Raw genomic sequence first — 21,236 nt, 5'->3', positions numbered from 1 at the left:
TTCTGATAAAAACAACCCCCTTGAGTTATGTTGTCCTGTAGAACTAGACTAACTAGTCCAGTCAGGAATATGGGAAGAGGAGTAGCCATAGTTGGTGCAGAGGTAGCATTTGATCCCCGGTGTCTGAGGAGGGCGCTCTGCGACATAAGGCACCACCAGTATTATCAATGGGATATTGTGGGGGGCAGTTTTTGCATTGGGGCCTAGGAGCTGAACCCATGTGGGAGAAGCCATATTAGTCACCTGGGTGATTATTTCTCTATGAACTGTGTATTCATGAAAATGATTGGATAAAAAGCGGAACGATCATATATAGCTGTGCAGTGTGTCTTTACTAATGTCGAAGCCATATTAGTTGCCACCCAGCTTTCCCTGGAACCTACATAGCTGAAAAATAGAACAAAGGCAAGTCCTGCGCAGTATTATGCGGGCCTATAATAAACCATACTATATAGCAGTGGTCTTCAATCTGCGGACCTCCAGATGTTGCAAAACTACAACTCCCAGCATGCCCGGATAGCGTCGGCTGTCCGGGCATGCTGGGAGTTGTAGTTTTGCAACATCTGGAGGTCCGCCGGTAGGAGACCACTGCTATATAGGCTAATAAAGGTTTGTATGCTCTGATGCAATAAAATACCTTTTAGCCTGCATTTAAAGGGGTACTCCAGCGCTCAGACATCTTATCCCCGATCCAAAGGATAGGGGATAAAATGCCTGATCGTGGGGGTCCCGCCGCTGGGGACCCCCGGGATCTTGCACACCGCACCCGGTTAAAATCAGTCCCCAGAGCGTGTTCCCTCCGGGTCTGATTACTGTCGATCACGTGGCCGCTGTCACGCCCCCTCCCATAGACTTGTATTGAGGGGGTGGGGCGTGACGCCACACGGGGGCGGAGTCATGACGTCACGATCTTCCGTTCCCGTGGTCGGGAGCCAGAACCTCCAGCGCTGCCGGAAGCAGATGGTATGCTATATTGCGGGGGTCCCCAGCGGCGGGACCCCCGCGATCAGACATCTTATCCCCTATCCTTTGGATAGGGGATAAGATGTCTTGGGGCGGAGTACCCCTTTAAAGGGGTACTCCAGTGAAAAACTTTTTTGTTTTTTTAAATCAACTGGTGCCAGAAAGTTAACAGATTTGTAAATTACTTCTATTAAAAAATCTTAATCCTTTTAGTACTTATTAGCTGCTGAATAAGAGGAAATTGTTCTCTTTATGGAACACAGAGCTCTCTGCTGACATCACGAGCACAGTGCTCTCTGCTGACATCTCTGTCCATTTTAGGAACTGTCCAGAGTAGGAGAAAATCCCCATAGCAAACATATGCTGCTCTGGACAGTTCCTAAAATGGACAGAGATGTCAGCAGAGAGCACTGTGCGCATGATGTCAGCAGAGAGCTCTGTGTATTAAAAAGAAAAGAATTTCCGCTGTAGTATTCAGCAGCTAATAAGTACTGGAAGGATTAAGATTTTTAATAGAAGTAATTTACAAATCTGTTTAACTTTCTGGCACCAGTTAATTAAAAAAAAAAAAGTTTTCCACTGGAGTACCCCTTTAACTGGACCTCGTGACCGGTGCTGTTTCCTTGGAGGGAGATCCAACATGGCAAGCTGGTGGATACCGTGCACCGCACTAGAGGCCATCCTGTGCTGATTCTTTTACACAAAGGACTGTACTGTATACATATGACAGAACACCATGCCGTTTTTGCTATTCCAATGTTCCGTTTTTTATTTCAAGAAAATAATGTCGGCCTAATGCAGACAGAAAACGTTTCCATGTTTATTCCATAAAACAAATACAGGAAAAGATAGAGTAGACAGAAAAAGTGCCGCTTCTTGAGTCGACAGGTAAGAAATGGCCGCATAGAATTTCTAACACCTGAGCAGTCAATGAGGGAGCGGATTGTGTGATCATGGCGGCCGAGATAATGGTGCTGATGTCCTTTAGGGTCTTATCTGTGGAATTATCTGTATATCTATGTCTAGCAGTAAACAGGTTTATCATCGCTGTTCCCCGCAATGACTTGCTAATACACGTTTACATATGTAAAGACAATCCACTTACATATGAAGTCTTCTCATCACTGCGGGATTAAAGCCTTAACATTGCAAAAAAACAGGAATTTCCTCCATTTTGCAAATTCTCGGGATATAAAAAAATCGAACTGCACCCAATTTTATGACTTTGGGTCTTGTCTGACAAGTGCGGTAATCTCTGCAGGTGCAGCACGAAATGACCTATTCCGGGAAAGAGATTTTCCAGTCCTTTAATTTGCAAACTACATTGACAGCCTGAATAGGGGAATACAAGGGGTCACCCAGCTTTATCTCAATAAAGCTTCTACATTGTACAATAATTAACAAAAACCTGAGGCTTTCCACCTGTTGCAAAACTACAGCTCCCATGCTGATTGGGCATGATGGGAATTGTAGTTTGGAAAGTGGTGAGCCACAGGTTGGGGAACAGTGAGTGAGTTTCCGATACCCTCTCACTAGGGGTGTCCTGATACCGATACTGGTATAGTATCAGTGCTGATACCGGACATTTGCAATTCCTACCTAATGAGGGCTCCTACCAAATAGACAGGATTCTCTTCCTACCTAATGAGGGCTTCTACCTTAAGGTGGGATTCCCTTCCTAACTACTGGGGGCTTTTACCTAATAGGGGGATTTCCTACCTCGGTATGACCCTACCTACATACTGAGGGCTTCTACCTAATAGAAAGGATTTTCTTCCTACCTAATGAGGGCTTCTACCTTAAGGTGGGATTCCCTTCCTAACTACTGGGGGTTTTTACCTAATAGGGGGATTTCCTACCTCAGTATGTCCCTACCTACATACTGAGGGCTTCTACCTAATAGAAAGGATTTCCTTCCTACCTAATGAGGGCTTCTACCATATGCTGGGATTCCCTTCCTAACTACTGGGGGCTTTTACCTAATATGAGGATTTCCTACCTACTTTTTTGGGGCTTGTACCTAATGGGGGGATTCCTTACGTAACTACTAAGGGGTTCTACCTAATAGGGGGCATTCCTTACCTAACTACTGGGGGGGGGGAGGCATCTATCTAATAGGGGGATTCCCTACCTAACAACTGGGGGCTTCTACTTAATAGGGGGGGGGTTCCTTACCTTACTACTGGTGATTTCTACCTAATAGAGGGAATCCCTACCTAACTACTGGGGGGTTTCTACCTAATAGTAGTAATTCCCTACCTAACTACTGGGTATTTCTACCTAATAGGGGGATTCCCTACCTAACAACTGGGGGCTTCTACTGGATTCCTTACCTTACTACTGGGGGGTTTCAACCTAATAGGAGGAATTCCCTACCTAACTATTGGGGGTTTCTACCTAATAGGAGGAATTCCCTACCTACCTTACTACTGGGAGGTTCTACCTAATGGGGGGGGATTTCATACCTACCTAACTGCTGAGGGCTTCTTCCTAATAGGAGGATTGTCTACCTAGCTACTATGGGCTTCTACCTAATAGGAGGGATTCCATAGCTAACTACTGGAGGCTTCTACTTAATAGGCGGGGGGGGGGGGGTTCCCTACCTAACTATTGGAGGCATATCTTAATTAGAAGTGTCATTGAGGGCCTCATGTTTGACTTTCGCCAAAGGCTGCACAAAGTCTAGAGCAGTGGTCTTCAACCTGCGGACCTCCAGATGTTGCAAAACTACAACTCCCAGCATGCCCGGACAGCCAACGGCTGTCCGGGCATGCTGGGAGTTGTAGTTTTGCATCATCTGGAGGTCCACAGGTTGAAGACCACTGGTCTAGAGCCACCTCTGCTGTCACATGGCATTAAAAAGAAAGTATTGGTTATTGGTATCAGCCAGTACTTGAAAAAAAAGCAATTGGTACTTGGGCTCGGCCTTAAGAAAATGGTATCTCTGACTGCGTATTTTTTACATGCCTTTGAATAAACGTTAATAAAATATTGTTTATACAAAATGACTAAAGCATTGACAAGGATGGTGAAGATTTGACGCAGATTTGCACTGGGAAATGTTGTAAATATGTGGCACAAACATGGAGTTTCCCTTTAAGGGTTTATTCACACGTACAGTATTCTGCGCAGATTTGATGCAGGATTTCAAACTGTGTTCAGTCATTTAGTTTACAATAAAATCTGCAGCAGAAAATATGCGCAGAATACTGTACATGTGAATAGACCATTAATGAGACATATGGTAACGCAGGATTCTATGTTCGGGGTCGGGGGCGGAAAAGCTGTGGAAAATTTCTTAAGAGGGTACAAATTCCCAATGTGCTTTTAAAAGGTAATTTATTAGCTCAGTGATATTAAAGAATTCTGCGCTGGGGGAAGGGGAGGCGAAAGTATGTCCACTCTCATCATTTACATAAATCATGGTCTGTGCAACAAAGAGCCGAGTCCTTCATCTTCATAGGCCCAGTCGTACGGTCAGGGACAGGAATCCGCTGATTTATACGCTGCGATGAAGGAATTCAAGGGCTGTGGTCCATGACCTGTGTATGAATGGCGCACTGAACAATGCACATCTTGGAGCTGACTATATTACAGATTATAATATCCCCCCTTAAAATATTATAATATTTAACCATGACTTATCCTCCGAGTTGCCAAAAATTCCATTCACCTGTTTCTTAGTTACATCTAGGAAAACTGAACTAACATGTGTGGTGGCCCAGTATGGGAGGTGTTACCCCGTACCCCTGCTGTCCTGTCAGGCAGCCTCCTTCAGTGTCCCCAAGGCCCCCTGCACTTGTTTCCCCATTGTAAATATGTTTTACCATGTAAAGTGTTATAAAATGTAATGTTGCTTTAAGAGTTATACCATGTGATATGTCATGTGATTGTTACCTAGGAGGTATCAGTGACCATGTGATTCCAAGAGTGACCTATGGGCTCCCTGCTAGTCTCCCCATATAAGCCCTGGGTGGAGCTTCTCTCTCTTTCGGCTGAGGTCCAGTGCACTTGCCTAGTGTGTGTGTCCAGAGTGTTGGAGACCTCAAAGTCCAGTCCTGTAGCCGCTATCAAGTCAAGTAAGATAAAGTCACAGCTTTATGAGTCAAGTCAGTCCCTGTCATCTGTCAAGTCAGTGTGGTCTGCATTCAATTGTCCAGTCCTACTACAAGTCCCAGCAAGCCCTTAAGGTCTCTGAGTCACTGGTCACCTCCTTGTACCCTGGCTGAACCGTATAGACTTTACCACCTGTCTACCCTCAGTAAAGCTACTGTTGTCTGTAACTTGGCGTCGGAGTCTTTATTGCCGCCGTGCCTAGCCCGGGATCCAGCGGCCATACCTTCAGGTGGTTATAGGATAAACCACGCCCTGGTGTCACGAATACAAGGGGTTAATGCCATCTCCCCCTAGGGTAACAACATCTGCCCTGCACTACACACCCCGCCACCACACAAGGCTGCCATAACAGCTCCTCGAGGGTGGTTACCAGTTCTCCATATGGGTAAAGATATAAGAACTATGGATCGACCGATATCGATTTTTTAGGGCCGATACTGATAATCTGTGGACTTTAAGTCCGATAGCCGATAACTTATAACCTTCGGCTGTCCGGGCATGTTGAGAGTTATAGTTTTGCAACAGCTGGAGGCACACTAGTTGGGAAACACTGATCCACATCATTCCCCAGTGAGGATTCCCTACAATTTGTTTATTTCTCTTTATAATACACCGACCCCAATAAACACCCCCGTCCCTTTATTCTTCTCACCCAAAAGGTAATTTTCCACTTGTTGGTTTCTTTCCCTGATTTTATTTTTTATTTTTCTTTGATTGAAGTTGGTCAGGAGGAAGCTGTAGTGGCGGAGTCATTGCATGCGCTGTCGTGATCCGTCTTCCTTATCTGCTGACTTGTTGTTCTATGGACGGTTTCATTGATTAAATTAAGATGTCCCTCCGCAGATGGTCACTGCTGCCCCCATTTGTTTCAGGGGACGGGCTTAAAGGGCTCTTTGTCCTTGTGGACGTTCATTACGTTCAAAGCAAGGCAAACATTATAAAGTCAGACGGAGAGATAAAGATGGGATTTTCCCTCTTATAACAGCATGAGGGCCATTTCTTCAAGGCGATTCCCAGAATGGTTTGTATGTACTTTACGTAGTCAGATTGTAGGTCGGTAAAGATATTTTTTTTATAGATAAAAAGTTCTATAACTTCCCAAAATACTTTATATAGAGTTTCTCTCCATTCCAAAATATTAGTTTGCTGTCAGTGAATAATACACTTTGTTTACATTCCGAGGCAGCAAACCAGTAAGTAGCGAGTCCTGCTCTCAGCTGAGAAGTGATACAATTGTATCCAGTCTAAACAATGCTCTGTAAGCTGCACAGCCTGGACTCCAGACTGACACATTGTATATAGCGAGTCCTGCTCTCAGCTGAGAATATACAATTGTATCCAGTCTAGACAATGCTCTGTGAGCTGCACAGCCTGGACTCCAGACTGATACATTGTATATAGCGAGTCCTGCTCTCAGCTGAGAAGTGATACAATTGTATCCAGTCTAAACAATGCTCTGTGAGCTGCACAGCCTGGACTCCAGACTGACACATTGTATATAGCGAGTCCTGCTCTCAGCTGAGAATATACAATTGTATCCAGTCTAGACAATGCTCTGTGAGCTGCACAGCCTGGACTCCAGACTGATACATTGTATATAGCGAGTCCTGCTCTCAGCTGAGAAGTGATACAATTGTATCCAGTCTAGACAATGCTCTGTGAGCTGCACAGCCTGGACTCCAGACTGACACATTGTATATAGCGAGTCCTGCTCTCAGCTGAGAATATACAATTGTATCCAGTCTAGACAATGCTCTGTGAGCTGCACAGCTTGGACTCCAGACTGATACATTGTATATAGCTAGTCCTGCTCTCAGCTGAGAAGTATAAACAGTTGTACCCAGTCCAGCCGTCCGGGCATGCTGGAAGTTATAGTTCTGCAACAGCTAAAGGCATCCTGGTTGGGAAACACTGAGTTTGTCTCGCTTAGCACTCTCTTCTCCTGGCTTGTTCTAGCTATCAGTCTCTACCGGATAGATAGATAGATAGATAGATAGGTAGACATGAGATAGATAGGTAGATATGAGAGAGATAGATAGATAGATATGAGATAGATAGATAGATAGATATGAGATAGATAGATAGATAGATAGATAGATATGAGATAGATAGATAGATATGAGAGATAGATAGATAGATAGATAGATATGAGATAGATAGATAGATATGAGATAGATAGATAGATATGAGATAGATATGAGATAGATATTATATGAGAGAGATATGAGAGAGAGAGAGAGAGAGAGAGAGATATGAGAGAGAGATAGATTTGAGATAGATAGATATGAGAGATAGATAGATAGATAGATATGAGAGAGAGATATGAGAGAGATAGATAGATGGATAGATATGAGATTGATAGATATGAGATAGATAGGTAGATAGATAGATAGATATGAGATAGATAGATAGATAGATAGATAGATAGATATGAGATAGATAGATAGATAGATATGAGATAGATAGATAGATAGATAGATAGATAGATATGAGATGGATAGATAGATAGATAGATATGAGATGGATAGATAGATATGAGATAGATAGATAGATAGATAGATAGATAGATATGAGATAGATATGAGATGAGATCGATAGATAGATATGAGTTTGATAGATAATAGATAGATAGATCGATAGATATGAGATAGATAGATATGAGATTGATAGATATGATATTGATAGATAGATATGAGATTGATAGATAGATAGATAGAATGATAAATAGATATATTATTAATATATATATATATATATATATATATATATTAGAAAAATAGATTTAAAAAAAATATATATATATATATATATTAAATAGATAGATGCATAGATAATTTCTTTCTCAGGCCTCCTGTCACCCATTTGATAAGTGCGCCTGTCACTTTAAACTAGCCCTGAAATAATCGGATGTTACAGGCGACCACATCAGGCAGCAGAGAACTATCCGGGTCCACGTTTCATTGAGTCTCTTTTTATTGGTTTGGGAAAGGAAATTGTCTGAGGAAACATATTCCTGACTGGGATATAGACAGAATAATAGTGTTCAGATACTTCACAATAGCCGCCCTTTCATATCACACAATGGGCTGGGACCAGTCAACCTGGTATAGAAAGATACTGTTTACTTTTCAGCTTAGCCCCCCCCCCCCCCCTCCACTAAGTTCAGTATAGACATTTAACCCATTCCTTGTTCCCAGTGAATGAGCGCTGTCTCTCAGCGCTCCGTGATATGGCCCCCGGGGGGTGATTTGTTTTACGCATTTAAGTACGCGCTATTTCTCATTCCCAAAATGCTTCTAAAATCCTTAGTGCCCCATTAAGCTCGGCTTTTATTCAATTTCCATGGAAGTTGGACCATGAAAATGTAAAACAAAGATGAGCGCTCTTCGGAGGCGACCGGCCCGCTTCATTATCATGTCAGAATATGCAGGAGGAACAGTCATGCGAGGACAAGTAATACAGAGCCAAAGGGAGCGGATCCATGAAATATCATACAATTTCTTGTATGTCCCTATAGGACCATAATAATACAAGGTAAAACGTCTACAATAAAGGCCAAACCCTTCAGTCCTAAAACACCAGGATCCATGGGAATCGCTGCGGAGGTTGTGGTGATTTCCATTCATTTGCTTCCATTAAAGGAGAACGACATATTAAATATATCTTGTGATAAGTGACATGAGGGTTGGAGACGAGCAAACTTCAAATAATTCGATTCGTCACAAACTTCTCGGCTCGGCGGTTGATGACTTTATCCTGCATAAATTAGTTCAGCTTTCAGGTGCTCCGGTGGGCTGGAAAAGGTGGATACAGTCCTAGGAGAGAGTCTCCAGCCACCGGAGCACCTGAAAGCTGAACTAATTTATGCAGGATAAAGTCATCAACTGCCGAGCCGAGAAGTTCGTGATGAATCAAATCACTGTAACTTTGTTCATCTCTAATGAGGGTATTGGTAGAGGCCCATGATGTTTGGCTCTACAGCTTAAAGGGGTACTCCAGAGGAAAAAAATGTTTTCACATCAACTGGTGGCAGCAAGTTAAACAGATTTGTAAATGACTTCTATAAAAATGTATTAATCCTTCCAGTACTTATCAGTTGCTGTATACTACAGAGGAAGTTTTGTAGTTTTTTTCTGTCTGACCACAGTGCTCTCTGCTGACACCTCTGTCCGTGTCAGGAACTGCCCAGAGCAGGAGAAAATCCCCTTAGCAAACCCCTAATGCTCTGGACAGTTCCTGACATGGACAGAGGTGGCAGCAGAGAGCACTGGTCAGACAGAAAGGAAATTCCTCTGGAGCATACAGCAGCTGATAAGTACTGGAAGGATTAAGATTTTTTAAACAGAAGTAATTTACTAATCTGTATAACTTTCTGGCACCAGTTGATTTAAAAAAAATGTTTTCCACTGTAGTAGCACTTTAAGACTATAACATGTTTAATGAATTATAAACAAGGCAGCAAATAAGAATGAGGTGATAATAATGGGGACTTTAACTATCCTGATATAAACTGGGAGACTGAGACCTGTGAATCTCATAAAGGAAACAGGTTTCTGACTATAGCTAAAGACAATTATCTGTCCCAAATGGTGCAGGGCCCGACCAGAGGGGGCGCCCTACTAGACTTTATATTAACCAACAGACCTGACCAGAGGGGGCGCCCTACTAGACTTAACATTAACCAACAGACCTGACCAGAGGGGGCGCCCTACTAGACTTAACATTAACCAGCAGACCTGATAGAGTAACTAATGTGCAGGTAGAAGGACACCTAGGAAATAGTGATCATAATATAATACATCATAACTTGTTCTTCAATAAGGGAATCTCTCGAGGGGCCACAAAAACAATGACATTTAGAAAGGCAAAGTTCGATCAACTCAGAGAAGCCCTTAACAATATAAAATGGGATAATGTCCTCAAAAAGAACAATACTGACACTAAATGGGAGACTTTTAAGAATATTTTAAATTCTTACTGTAAGAGGTATATACCTTATGGGAATAAAAGGGTCAGAAATAAAAGAAAACCAGTATGGATGAATACAAATGTCAAGGGGGCAATAAATGACAAAAATAAAGCATTTAAACTACTAAAACAGGACAGCAGTGAAGAAGCATTAAAAAGCTATAGAGAAAAATTTAAAATATGTAAAAAACTGATAAAAGCTGCAAAAATAGAGACAAAAAGACTCATTGCCCTAGAGAGTAAAACAAACCCCAAAATGTTCTTTAACTATATAAATAGCAAAAAGAAAGTGTTGGCCCTTTAAAAAAAAAATTATGAGGAAGAAATTATAAACGGGGATCAGGCAAAAGCAAATATATTAAATAAATTCTTCTCCACTGTATTCACCGAGAAAAATGAAATGCCAGGTGAAATTCAACGAGATAAGGTAAACTCCCCAGTACAGGTCACCTGTCTAACCCAGGAAGAAGTACAGGTCACCTGTGTAACCCAGGAAGAAGTACAGTACAAAAAATCAAAATAGACAAATCCCCAGGTCAAGATGACATTCACCCCGTGTTCTAAAGGAAAGACAGACCCCTATTTTTAATATTCAAGACCTCTATAGTGACAGGGAAGGTTCCCCAGGACTGGCGCATAGCAAATGTGGTGGCAATATTTAAAAAGGGGTCAAAAGGTGACCCCGGGAATTATAGACCTCTTAGTTTAACCAACGTTGTATGTAAATTGTTTGAGGGTTTACTAAGAGATGCTATTTTGGAGTATCTTGATAAACATAAATGTATGACCCCATATCAGCATGGCTTTGTGAGGGATCGGTCCTGTCAAACTAACCTGATCAGCTTTTATGAGGAGGTGAGCTCCAGACTGGACCAGGGGCAATTGCTGGATGTCGTATATCTGGATTTTTCCAAAGCATTTGATACGGTGCCACATAAAAGGTGTTGGTGCATAAAATGAGAAGGATGGGGCTGAGGGAGAATGTGTGCAAGTGGGTAAGTAACTAGCTCAGTGATAGGAAACAGAGGGTGGTTATTAATGGTACTTATTCTGATTGGGTGACTGTTACTTGTGGGGACCACAGGGGTCAGTCTTGGGTCCTTTTCTATTTAATATATTCATCAATGACCTAGTACAGGGGTTGAATAGTAAAGTAGCAATCTTTGCAGATGATACTAAACTCTGTAAAGTGGTCAACACTATAGAGGACTGTTCTCTGTATATAATAGATAACACAATAGAGGACAGTGCACTGTTACAAATAGATCTGGATAGGTTGGAGGTTTGGGCTGAGAAGTGGCAAATGAGGTTCAACTCTGATAAATGTAAGGTAATGCATGTTACGCCGAGCGCTCCGGGTCCCCGCTCCTCCCCGGAGCGCTCGCTTCACTCCCTCCGCTGCAGCGCTCCGGTCACGTCCTCTGACCCGGGGCGCTGCGATCCTGCTGCCAGCCGGGATGCGATTCGCGATGCGGGTAGCGCCCGCTCGCGATGCGCACCCCGGCTCCCCTACCTGACTCGCTCCCCGTCTGTTCTGTCCCGGCGCGCGCGGCCCCGCTCCCTAGGGCGCGCGCGCGCCGGGTCTCTGCGATTTAAAGGGCCACTGCGCCGCTGATTGGCGCAGTGGTTCCAATTAGGGTTTTCACCTGTGCACTTCCCTATATTACCTCACTTCCCTTGCACTCCCTTGCCGGATCTTGTTGCCTTAGTGCCAGTGAAAGCGTTCCTTGTGTGTTCCTTGCCTGTGTTTCCAGACCTTCTGCCGTTGCCCCTGACTACGATCCTTGCTGCCTGCCCCGACCTTCTGCTACGTCCGACCTTGCTTCTGCCTACTCCCTTGTACCGCGCCTATCTTCAGCAGCCAGAGAGGTGAGCCGTTGCTAGTGGATACGACCTGGTCACTACCGCCGCAGCAAGACCATCCCGCTTTGCGGCGGGCTCTGGTGAAAACCAGTAGTGGCTTAGAACCGGTCCACTAGCACGGTCCACGCCAATCCCTCTCTGGCACAGAGGGTCCACTACCTGCCAGTCGGCATCGTGACAGTAGATCCGGCCATGGATCCCGCTGAAGTTCCTCTGCCAGTTGTCGCTGACCTCACCACGGTGGTCGCCCAGCAGTCACAACAGATAGCGCAACAAGGCCAACAGCTGTCTCAACTGACCGTTATGCTACAACAGTTGCTACCACAGCTTCAGCAGTCATCTCCTCCGCCAGCTCCTGCACCTCCTCCGCAGCGAGTGGCCGCTCCTGGGATACGCTTATCCTTGCCGGATAAATTTGATGGGGACTCTAAGTTTTGCCGTGGCTTTCTTTCCCAATGTTCCCTGCATCTGGAGATGATGTCGGACCTGTTTCCCACTGAAAGGTCTAAGGTGGCTTTCGTAGTCAGTCTTCTGTCCGGAAAAGCCCTGTCATGGGCCACACCGCTCTGGGACCGCAATGACCCCGTCACTGCCTCTGTACACTCCTTCTTCTCGGAAATCCGAAGTGTCTTTGAGGAACCTGCCCGAGCCTCTTCTGCTGAGACTGCCCTGTTGAACCTGGTCCAGGGTAATTCTTCCGTTGGCGAGTATGCCGTACAATTCCGTACACTTGCTTCAGAATTGTCCTGGAATAATGAGGCCCTCTGCGCGACCTTCAAAAAAGGCCTATCCAGCAACATTAAAGATGTTCTGGCCGCACGAGAAATTCCTGCTAATCTACATGAACTTATTCACCTAGCCACTCGCATTGACATGCGTTTTTCTGAAAGGCGTCAGGAACTCCGCCAAGATATGGACTCTGTTCGCACGAGGCGTTTCGTCTCCTCGGCTCCTCTCTCCTCTGGTCCCCTGCAATCTGTTCCTGTGCCTCCCGCCGTGGAGGCTATGCAGGTCGACCGGTCTCGCCTGACACCTCAAGAGAGGACACGACGCCGTATGGAGAACCTCTGCCTGTACTGTGCTAGTACCGAACACTTCCTGAGGGATTGTCCTATCCGTCCTCCCCGCCTGGAAAGACGTACGCTGACTCCGCACAGAGGTGAGACAGTCCTTGATGTCTACTCTGCTTCTCCACGTCTTACTGTGCCTGTGCGGATGTCTGCCTCTGCCTTCTCCTTCTCTACAGTGGCCTTCTTGGACTCTGGATCTGCAGGAAATTTTATTTTGGCCTCTCTCGTCAACAGGTTCAACATCCCAGTGACCAGTCTCGCCAGACCCCTCTACATCAATTGTGTAAATAATGAAAGATTGGACTGTACCATACGTTTCCGCACGGAGCCCCTTCTTATGAGCATCGGATCTCATCATGAGAGGATTGAACTTTTGGTCCTCCCCAATTGCACCTCGGAGATTCTCCTTGGACTTCCCTGGCTTCAACTTCATTCCCCAACCCTGGATTGGTCCACTGGGGAGATCAAGAGTTGGGGGTCCTCTTGTTCCAAGAACTGTCTAAAACCGGTTCCCAGTAACCCTTGCCGTAACTCTGTGGTTCCTCCAGTAACCGGTCTCCCTAAGGCCTATATGGACTTCGCGGATGTTTTCTGCAAAAAACAAGCTGAGACTCTACCTCCTCACAGGCCTTATGATTGTCCTATCGACCTCCTCCCGGGTACTACTCCACCCCGGGGCAGAATTTATCCTCTCTCTGCCCCAGAGACTCTTGCCATGTCCGAATACGTCCAGGAGAATCTAAAAAAGGGCTTTATCCGTAAATCCTCCTCTCCTGCCGGAGCCGGATTTTTCTTTGTGTCCAAAAAAGATGGCTCCCTACGTCCTTGCATTGACTACCGCGGTCTTAATAAAATCACGGTTAAGAACCGCTACCCCTTACCCCTCATCTCTGAACTCTTTGATCGCCTCCAAGGTGCCCACATCTTCACTAAATTGGACTTAAGAGGCGCCTATAACCTCATCCGCATCAGAGAGGGGGACGAGTGGAAAACGGCATTTAACACCAGAGATGGACACTTTGAGTATCTGGTCATGCCCTTTGGACTGTGCAATGCCCCTGCCGTCTTCCAAGACTTTGTCAATGAAATTTTTCGTGATCTGTTATACTCCTGTGTTGTGGTATATCTGGACGATATCCTAATTTTTTCTGCCAATCTAGAAGAACACCGCCAGCATGTCCGTATGGTTCTTCAGAGACTTCGTGACAACCAACTCTATGCCAAAATTGAGAAATGTCTGTTTGAATGCCAATCTCTTCCTTTTCTAGGATATTTGGTCTCTGGCCAGGGACTACAGATGGATCCAGACAAACTCTCTGCCGTCTTAAATTGGCCACGCCCCTCCGGACTCCGTGCTATCCAACGCTTTTTGGGGTTCGCCAATTATTACAGGCAATTTATTCCACATTTTTCTACCATTGTGGCTCCTATCGTGGCTTTAACCAAAAAAAATGCTGATCCCAAGTCCTGGCCTCCTCAAGCAGAAGACTCCTTTAAACGACTCAAGTCTGCCTTTTCTTCGGCTCCCGTGCTCTCCAGACCTGACCCTTCCAAACCCTTCCTATTGGAGGTTGATGCCTCCTCAGTAGGAGCTGGAGCTGTTCTTCTACAAAAAAATTCTTCCGGGCATGCTGTCACTTGTGGTTTTTTCTCTAGGACCTTCTCTCCAGCGGAGAGGAACTACTCCATCGGGGATCGAGAGCTTCTAGCCATTAAATTAGCACTTGAGGAATGGAGGCATCTGCTGGAGGGATCAAGATTTCCTGTTATTATCTACACCGACCACAAGAACCTCTCCTACCTCCAGTCGGCCCAACGGCTGAATCCTCGCCAGGCCCGGTGGTCTCTGTTCTTTGCCCGATTTAATTTTGAGATTCACTTTCGTCCTGCCGATAAGAACATTAGGGCCGATGCTCTCTCTCGTTCCTCGGATGCCTCAGAAGTTGATCTCCCTCCGCAACACATCATTCCACCTGACTGCCTGATCTCCACTTCTCCTGCCTCCATCAGGCAGACTCCTCCAGGAAAGACCTTTGTTTCTCCACGCCAACGCCTCGGAATCCTCAAATGGGGTCACTCCTCCCATCTCGCAGGTCATGCGGGCATCAAGAAATCTGTGCAACTCATCTCCCGCTTCTATTGGTGGCCGACTCTGGAGACGGATGTTGGGGACTTTGTGCGAGCCTGCACTATCTGTGCCCGGGATAAGACTCCTCGCCAGAAGCCCGCTGGTTTTCTTCATCCTCTGCCTGTCCCCGAACAGCCTTGGTCTCTGATTGGTATGGATTTTATTACTGATTTACCCCCTTCCCGTGGCAACACCGTTATTTGGGTGGTCGTTGATCGATTCTCCAAAATGGCACATTTCATCCCTCTTCCTGGTCTTCCTTCTGCGCCTCAGTTGGCTAAACAATTTTTTGTACACATTTTTCGTCTTCACGGGTTGCCTACGCAGATTGTCTCGGATAGAGGGGTCCAATTCGTGTCTAAATTCTGGAGAGCTCTCTGTAAACAACTCAAGATTAAATTAAATTTTTCCTCTGCATATCATCCCCAGTCCAATGGACAAGTAGAAAGAATTAACCAGATCCTGGGTGATTATTTGCGACATTTTGTTTCCTCCCGCCAGGATGACTGGGCAGATCTCCTTCCATGGGCCGAATTCTCGTATAACTTCAGGGTCTCTGAATCTTCCTCCAAATCCCCATTTTTCGTGGTGTACGGCCGTCACCCTCTTCCCCCCCTCCCTACCCCCTTGCCCTCTGGTCTGCCCGCTGTGGATGAAATTTCTCGTGACCTTTCCATTATATGGAGAGAGACCCAAAATTCTCTCTTACAGGCTTCTTCACGCATGAAGAGGTTCGCGGATAAGAAAAGAAGAGCTCCCCCCGTTTTTTCCCCTGGAGACAAGGTATGGCTCTCCGCTAAATATGTCCGCTTCCGTGTCCCTAGCTACAAGTTGGGACCACGCTATCTTGGTCCTTTCAAAATTTTGTGTCAAATTAATCCTGTCTCTTATAAACTTCTTCTTCCTCCTTCTCTTCGTATCCCTAATGCCTTTCACGTCTCTCTTCTCAAACCACTCATCCTCAACCGTTTTTCTCCCAAATCTGTTCCTCCCACTCCTGTTTCCGGCTCCTCGGACGTCTTCTCGGTCAAGGAAATTTTGGCTGCCAAAAAGGTCAGAGGGAAAAATTTTTTTTTAGTTGACTGGGAGGGTTGTGGTCCTGAAGAGAGATCCTGGGAACCTGAGGACAACATCCTTGACAAAAGTCTGCTCCTCAGGTTCTCAGGCTCCAAGAAGAGGGGGAGACCCAAGGGGGGGGGTACTGTTACGCCGAGCGCTCCGGGTCCCCGCTCCTCCCCGGAGCGCTCGCTTCACTCCCTCCGCTGCAGCGCTCCGGTCACGTCCTCTGACCCGGGGCGCTGCGATCCTGCTGCCAGCCGGGATGCGATTCGCGATGCGGGTAGCGCCCGCTCGCGATGCGCACCCCGGCTCCCCTACCTGACTCGCTCCCCGTCTGTTCTGTCCCGGCGCGCGCGGCCCCGCTCCCTAGGGCGCGCGCGCGCCGGGTCTCTGCGATTTAAAGGGCCACTGCGCCGCTGATTGGCGCAGTGGTTCCAATTAGGGTTTTCACCTGTGCACTTCCCTATATTACCTCACTTCCCTTGCACTCCCTTGCCGGATCTTGTTGCCTTAGTGCCAGTGAAAGCGTTCCTTGTGTGTTCCTTGCCTGTGTTTCCAGACCTTCTGCCGTTGCCCCTGACTACGATCCTTGCTGCCTGCCCCGACCTTCTGCTACGTCCGACCTTGCTTCTGCCTACTCCCTTGTACCGCGCCTATCTTCAGCAGCCAGAGAGGTGAGCCGTTGCTAGTGGATACGACCTGGTCACTACCGCCGCAGCAAGACCATCCCGCTTTGCGGCGGGCTCTGGTGAAAACCAGTAGTGGCTTAGAACCGGTCCACTAGCACGGTCCACGCCAATCCCTCTCTGGCACAGAGGGTCCACTACCTGCCAGTCGGCATCGTGACAATGCACATGGGGAGGAAAAATCTGGGCTGGGATTATGTATTAAATGGGAGAACACTTGGGACGACTGATGTGGAAAAGGACTTAGGAGTCTTAGTTAACAGTAAATTTAGCTGTAGTGACCAGTGTCGGGCAGCTGCTGCCAGGCAAATAAAATCATGGGGTGCATCAATAGGGGCATAGATACCAACGACAAGGAAATAATTCTACCACTGTACAAATCACTAGTCAGACCACACATAGAATACTGTGTACAGTACTGGTCAGACCACACATTGAATACTGTGTACAGTACTGGTCAGACCACACATAGAATACTGTATACAGTACTGGTCAGACCACACATAGAATACTGTGTACAGTACTGGTCAGACCACACATGGAATACTGTGTACAGTACTGGTCAGACCACACATAGAATACTGTGTACAGTACTGGTCAGACCACACATAGAATACTGTGCACAGTACTGGTCAGACCACACATAGAATACTGTGTACAGTACTGGTCAGACCACACATAGAATACTGTGTACAGTACTGGTCAGACCACACATAGAATACTGTGTACAGTACTGGTCAGACCACACATGGAATACTGTGTACAGTACTAGTCAGACCACACATGGAATACTGTGTACAGTACTGGGCACCAGTGTACAAGAAAGATATAGTGGAGCTGAGGGGGTTCAAAGACGGGCAACCAGGGTAATATGGGGAATGGGAGGACTACAGTACCCAGAAAGATTATCAGAATTAGGGTTATTTAGTTTAGAAAAAAGAAGGCTTAGGGGAGACCTAATAACTCTGTATAAATATATCAGGGGACCGTACAGAGATCTTTCCCATGATCTATTTATACCCAAGACTGTAGCTATAACAAGGGGGCATTCTCTACATCTAGAGGAAAGAAGGTTTCTACACCAGCACAGACGGGGTTCTTTACTGTAAGAGCAGTGAGACTGTGGAATTCTCTCCCGGAGGAGGTGGTCATGGTGAACTCTGTAAAAGAAAAGGGGTCTGGATGCATTTTTGGAGAGTAATAACATTACAGGTTATGTATACTAGATTTATAGGGACAGAATGTTGATCCAGGGATTTATTCTGATGCCATATTTGGAGTCGGGAAGGAGTTTTTACCTCTACTATGAGGGTTTTTTGCCTTCCTCTGGATCAACTCAGTAGGGACTCATTAGGGATATAGGTTGAACTTGATGGACTCTGGTCTGTTTTTTCAACCTTATGAACTATGTATTAATTGCACATTTATCTAATGGTGGTTTTATGAGTTTACTAGGAAAGGAATCCTTTCGGATAGCAGACTGGCATTGAGCTAAATAACATTTGTAAATAAAGCTTTATGCTAGATTGTGGCTTCTATTAATCAACTGGGAGATACCCTAAAAGCAATGATACAAAAAGAAGCTTTAAACAATGAAGAATTTGGTGGATTGGGGAATGCCGGGGATGCTGGAATGAAGAAGGCCCAACATTCCTCCTGTATTTGGGACGGAGAGATGAATGTGAAGCCATTTGACTTTCCTGCCTTTTGGCCGCTGAAGCACAGCTGTGTGATGGACAGTACAATGGCAGGAGCCACAAAGGCCGACTGTGACCCTTGGAGGCCATTTTGACCCCGGCTTAGAGCCAGCTTTTATATTGGAAACAGCTGCTGCTAATGACTAAGAAACACTGACATATTAACACGCCAAACTCCGGGACACACAGAAACAACCTATAGGACCAGCTACAACCAAGAGCGTAAAAATATCAATTTTTCTAAGAACCCCTCTCTAAATCCTTCCCTTGATAGATGGAGATGGAGCTAATTATAGAATAACTGCTGGCAGAGTCCAATTTTAGCCAAAACCCCCACCTAAAGGCACATTCAGCATAATATGGACCAGTAAGGCAGATGCCAGTAAATGCCAGATAATCCTGGTGCCACTAAGGGTCTATTCACACGGCAGAATTTCCGCTTGCGGAATTCCGCCTCAAATTAAAGCCCATAGACTTCTATGGGATTCCACATTTCCATTCACACTTCTGAATTTCCGCTAGCGGAAATTCAGAAGTGTGAATGGGAGTGTGGAATCCCATGGAAGTCTATGGGCTTTAATTTGAGGCAGACTTCCCCAAGCGGAAATTCTGCCATATAAAAAGACCCTAAGGATTGGAAATAAGAATCAGACATTGACAGGTTAAATCTGTTAATCAATTATGAGTGCCAACATTGGGGATGTCATGCACATGAGTAGCCTAAAGGGAATGTAGACAGAAGCTGTCCCGTTCACATGAATGGAAAAGGTGTCTGGGCATGCTCTGTGACCTTTGCAGAGGTCATTCTAGAAGGAGGTGGGGTCTGATTTTAGGCAACATTTAGGCAATACCTGTTATCTATACACTGGTGTCACCTTCCACTGTAATCCTGTTTGTGATGATAAGGAGGAACCTGCTGAAAAGTGATCAGACAGAACAGGAAGTTCCACGTTAGTTTTAAGCCAAGTGGTCAGAATGGAAACTGCAAGATTTCAGGGTTATTTTAAACGATAAATAGTGAAATAGAAAATTGAAAAATCAACAATAATTCCTGAAAAATTAGTTTAAAGGGGTATTCCAGGCAAAACCTTTTTTCTATATATCAACTGGCTCCGGAAAGTTAAACAGATTTGTAAATTACTTCTATTAAAAAATCTTAATCCTTCCAATAGTTATTAGCTTCTGAAGTTTTCTGTCTAACTGCTCAATGATGTCACGTCCCGGGAGCTGTGCATGATGGGAGAATATCCCCATAGGAACTGCACAGCTCCCGGGACGTGAGTCATCAGAGAGCAGTTAGACAGAAAACAACAACTCAACTTCAGAAGCTAATAACTATTGGAAGGATTAAGATTTTTTAATAGAAGCAATTTACAAATCTGTTTAACTTTCCGGAGCCAGTTGATATATAAAAAAAAAGTTTTGGCCTGGAATATCCCTTTAACATGAAACTTGATTAAAAAAGGCACTGTCATTTAATTAAACTTTGCATAGATCAAGAGTATAAGTTAATATAAAAAAACATTGTGATATATCTTATAAGACAAATATGCTTCTTTCTCCTGTTATCACACCTTCCACTCCTACTGCACAAAACTTTTTCTGCAAGACAAGCAATACAAGTCTATGGAGAGGGGAGGAGGAAGCTCTACACACCAGATCTGGGAGAACTACAAATTTAACATGAAACCTGCAGAGCAGAAATCTGCTGAAAAATGTCATATACAAGTTATATAATGAGCAGAAATAGTGCTGCTCCTCATGTACACACACAGGGCAGGCAGCTTATACTGAAAAGCCACCTGAAATGACTGGTACACTTTAAAGACTAGGCCATTTTCTGATGACCCCTTCCCTCTGTGATTACAGCGGCCTCTGAAGGAGCAATATGGTATTACATGGGAAACCATGTTATACAGAGCAGAGTTCTCCTCTATGCAGCATGTTGCAGTTCTGGTTAATAAGAAGTGTTATTCATACATGGACTCCCTGTATGATATCGATATGCCTAGGGCATGTGAACAGGGACTGTTAGGGCATGTGGACAGGGACTGTTAGGGCATGTGGACAGGGGCTGTTAGGGCATGTGGACAGGGGCTGTTAGGGCATGTGGACAGGGGCTGTTAGGGCATGTGGAAATCGACTGTTAGGGCATACAGACAGGGGCTGTTAGGGCATGTGGGCAGGGACTGTTAGGGCATGTGGACAGGGACTGTTAGGGCATGTGGACAGGGGCTGTTAGGGCATGTGGACAGGGACTGTTATGACATGTGGACAGGGACTGTTATGGCATGTGGACAGGGACTGTTATGGGAATACAGACAGGGGCTGTTAGGGCATGTGGAAAGGGACTGTTAGGGCATACAGACGGGCTGTTAGGGCATGTGGGCAGGGACTGTTAGGGCATACAGACAGGGGCTGTTAGGGCATGTGGGCAGGGACTGTTAGGGCATGTGGACAGGGACTGTTAGGGCATGTGGGCAGGAACTGTTAGGGCATGTGGACAGGGACTGTTAGGGCATACAGACAGGAGCTGTTAGGGCATGTGGACAGGGACTGTTAGGGCATACAGACAGGAGCTGTTAGGGCATGTGGACAGGGACTGTTAGGGCATACAGACGGGCTGTTAGGGCACGTGGACAGGGACTGTTAGGGCATACAGACAGGGGCTGTTAGGGCATGTGGA

The 21,236-nt window shown here is 45.5% G+C and overlaps 1 long non-coding RNA gene across 6 annotated transcripts in view; it reads right to left on the bottom strand.

Moving 5' to 3' along the window:
- Positions 1 to 21,236, bottom strand: part of LOC130284404 (uncharacterized) — a 101,914-nt gene that overhangs the window by 47,491 nt on the left and 33,187 nt on the right. For 2 of the 6 annotated variants that reach the window (XR_008847016.1, XR_008847018.1), the window contains exons 1-2: positions 20,353 to 20,555; positions 19,402 to 19,466 (exon numbers count right to left, since the gene is read on the bottom strand). The exons of 2 other annotated variants lie outside the window; for them this stretch is intronic. This is a non-coding gene — a long non-coding RNA (uncharacterized LOC130284404). Of the gene's footprint in view, positions 1 to 19,401; positions 19,467 to 20,352; positions 20,556 to 21,236 lie in introns of those variants that run through there. 2 more of the 6 variants (XR_008847015.1, XR_008847014.1) reach the window with 1 other exon arrangement.

The sequence above is a fragment of the Hyla sarda genome, chromosome 8 (assembly GCF_029499605.1).
Source record: "Hyla sarda isolate aHylSar1 chromosome 8, aHylSar1.hap1, whole genome shotgun sequence".
NCBI classification, from domain to species: Eukaryota; Metazoa; Chordata; class Amphibia; order Anura; family Hylidae; genus Hyla; species Hyla sarda.
This window is presented reverse-complemented; position numbering and strand designations above follow the sequence as displayed.